Raw genomic sequence first — 3,732 nt, forward strand, 5'->3', positions numbered from 1 at the left:
GTAACGTTCTTTTGGATATGACTGTTTCATAGAAGTTAATAAGGTTTAATTCTAGCAGTACCGAACACTTTAAAAATGTGACTATGAAATTACCACAAAACTGAATTTGTTTTAGAGAAATGATGAAGATGCACATGTAAGAAGTTTATAAATATTATGTTACTTCAGAAACAGTTACTAATTTGTTGTACAAAGTGATGCATTTTTTATGTGGAAAAAAGCGACAATTTTATTTTTAAAGATGACTTTAAATCCATAGTCATGCTTCTCTTCATAGTTGAATGAATCTTTTGCCTTTTACTAAAGATTCATGTGGGGAGGTAAAAGCATGACTGTTGCTTCAATTTTTTGAGGGCTTGTGGGAATAAACAAGGCTGGAAAAATAAAAGATGACTTTAAAATATACAAAAAGGAAAGGTGCTGAGACACAGAAGGAACTTGGTCTAGATGCTGTAACGCTGCACCAGGGGACAGAAAATAATAGAGGAACAGTTGTTTGTTCTGCACGTCAGTGGAAATCAGTGTGGAATTTGATGCAATCTGAACCCATAAACCAATTTATAAAATTCTTGGTGTAATGAATTCTCTTGCCCAGTCAGGCATAAAGGCTGAGCTTTATACTAATTTTGACATGGTGGTAGAATATAGTATCTGTACTTGATAGTACAGATGAAGGAACTGAACTGTGCTTTAACACCAGAGATTAGCAGAAATCTTGTGAAGTTCTCAGCCATTAAATGTGTGTATTTGAATAATTCCTACCACAATCTTAATGTCAAGAAGACCCTAGCTGACATCTGGGTTAAGTTGAGTTTAATTAAAATATGTTAATAATTTACCCTATTAAGAATTACAGACAGAAATATGTTTTTCTTTGAAACATAAGAATGAAATTTTACCTATTTAAGGTATACAAATGAACACTCTAAATAAAGCTTAGTTTATATATAGTCTATATATATATATATGAGTACAAGAAGATGATTAATATGGAGTTACCATCATTTCAGTTACTAACACCTGGTCTACTTGATAACTCTGGTAATTACATGTAAAAATACTAAGTCTGATCAGTGGCCTCAAGGAAAAAAACAGACTACAGCTAAAATCCACTTAAATTTCTTTATAATTCTGTAAAGCAGTAAACTGATTTTATAATATCATGCCTTTAGGGTATCTTTATTACATTAACTATGACATAATATCTTTTTCCTTAAACCAATTTTTAATGTTTCTAGATGTGTACAGTTAAAATCTCATATATTAACACTAACAGGAAGAAGAGAAAGCTATAATTATTGAAATATAAATGAATAATGAAAGATTTTAATTACAGAATAATAAAAAAATGAGTGTCCTTTTAAATCAGGCATAAAATAGAGATGTCTTCAAATTAACTACTGGGTATCCTAGAAAATGCAATAAGATAAGAAAAAATATATATATAAGAAGTAAGAAATTGAAAAAGGAGAGACAAAGCAGTTGTTATTTGTGGATTATATGATAATCCACATATTGACTCTAAAAGAATTTGCAGATAAAATATTAGCATTAGAGAGTTCAAGGTTACAAGATCTGAGATATGAATACAAAAGTCACCAACATTCCTATATATCAGCAATAACCAATTAGAAAATAAGAGATCCTACTGGTAAAAATGTAAAATGTATGAAGAAATATATCTAACAAAATATGTACAAGAACCTTATGTAGCAAATTATAAAGCACTTGCAGAACACAGAAGTCAAACTCCTTAAATCAATAACTAAATTCAAAGTGATTTCAGTCAAAATCACAACTGGGTTTTTCACAACACATAACAAACCAATTGCAAAGTTCATATGAAATAACAGAAGATGGAGTAGATGCAGGTCTCCCTATTTGTTCCATTAAATACAGCTAAAACCTTGCAAATTACATATTTAAACACACACACACGCACACACACACACACACACACACACACAAGAAAACTCTGAAAGAGAGAGAAGGTAGGCAAGCTAGGAACATTGGGACCTGATTAGCCATATTGTAGCATGTTCCTAGAGTTTTCTTTTTGCCTCATATATCTTGGACTGAGTGAAGAAACTTTCAACCTAGAAATGCCAGTGGGTAAAGACAAATTTTAAAAAGAGCCCCACAAAAAGTTTACTCTCTCTTGTCAAAGGATTAGGAAAGGGGCACCCTAGTAAAGCAGAAAACTTTTAGACAATGTTTGCCCTATTGCAGCGAAACACCCCAGAGAAAACTGTTGCCCTATTCCTACTCCCATAAGTCATCAGAAAAGTAAAAACTAAAGAGACTGTCAAGACTGGCATGTTTGTGGAACAACCAGATAGAACTTTCATCTGTTGCTGATGACAGTCTCATTTAATTTAACCACTTCAGATAGCAATTTGGGAATATTTAGTAAAGCTGAAGACGGGCATACACTTTCACATAGCAATTTTACTTTTAAGTGTATCCCTAGTTAATAACTAATACATATACATAAGAAAACAAGTACAAGAATTTTTATTCTAGAACTATTGGTGTGATGGTTAGTTTTCATGTGTCAATTTGACTAGACCATGGGGTGACCAGATATTTGGCTAAACATTATTTCAGAGTGTGTCTATGAGGGTGTTTCTGGATGAGATTAGCATTTGAATCAGTAGACAGAGTAAAGCGGATAACTTCCCACAATGTGGGAGGACATCATCCAATCGGTTGAGTGCTTGAATAGAACAAAAAGGTGACAAAAGGGAGAATTCAGGCTCTTTCTCTGCCTGACCACTTGAACTAGGACATTGGTCTTCTCCTGCCCTCATAATGGGACTTATACTCTGTGTGTGTGTATACTATACATCTATATCTATGTATCTATCTATGAACATATGTATCTGTCTCCTATTGATTCTGTTTCTCTGGAGGACCCTAACAAAACTGGCTTTTTTTTTTTTAAGGTGGCTATAACTATATCAATAGCCTATCAACAAGAAATAAATTTATAAAATATATTAAATAATCCTTTGTATAAATACCAGTTACAATAAACTAGAACTGCACAGATATATGTCTCATAAAAATATTAATTAAAAAAAGAAGATGTATGTACAGGACAATATTATTTATGGAACGGTTTATGTTGTACAGTATGACACCACACTTTTAAGATGTCTATGTTTTACATGAACTGATACAAAATTAACCGTAGATGACATATGAAAAAGTTAAAAATATATTTTAATCACTGTGGCAACTACGTAAAATGAAAATAAGCATAAGTAAAAGCCAATGTAAAAATTAAAATGGAAATTAACCTGATGTTACTGAAACACAACTCTGTGTTTTTCAGTGTGGATTGGGAGTCCTTCCCCACTTTTCCAAATTCTCCCCAAAATGTGGAGTTTAAGGTGCTGATGTGTGTGTATTAAACTAGAAAGCCTGGGGAAAAAATGGAATTTAAAAAATTAAAGTTTTAAAAAACAGGCAAGGAGAAACCAAAGAACAAAACAACAGCAGCAACAACAAAGGAAAGGAGACAGTAGAAAATAAAGTGGTAGAAGCAAACCAAGCTTATCAATAAGCACTTTAAAGGTTAATGGACTAATTAAAAGGCAGAGAGTGTCAAAATGATTTTAAAAAACAGGATCTAACTACACCCTGTCACAATGTGCTCTATTTAATTATCTTACAATCATCATTTCATAGAGTGATTGTGAATTGTCTCCAACTCCCAAATACTACAAA

At 32.3% G+C, this 3,732-nt stretch overlaps 1 non-coding gene across 1 annotated transcript; it reads left to right on the forward strand.

Moving 5' to 3' along the window:
- The first annotated feature begins 255 nt into the window (after positions 1 to 255).
- Positions 256 to 376, forward strand: LOC136121806 (U5 spliceosomal RNA). Its single transcript, XR_010655809.1, has one exon. It is a non-coding gene; the product is annotated as a U5 spliceosomal RNA (small nuclear RNA).
- Positions 377 to 3,732: the final 3,356 nt, after the last annotated feature.

This window comes from Phocoena phocoena, chromosome 3 (genome assembly GCF_963924675.1).
Source record: "Phocoena phocoena chromosome 3, mPhoPho1.1, whole genome shotgun sequence".
Classification (NCBI taxonomy): domain Eukaryota; kingdom Metazoa; phylum Chordata; class Mammalia; order Artiodactyla; family Phocoenidae; genus Phocoena; species Phocoena phocoena.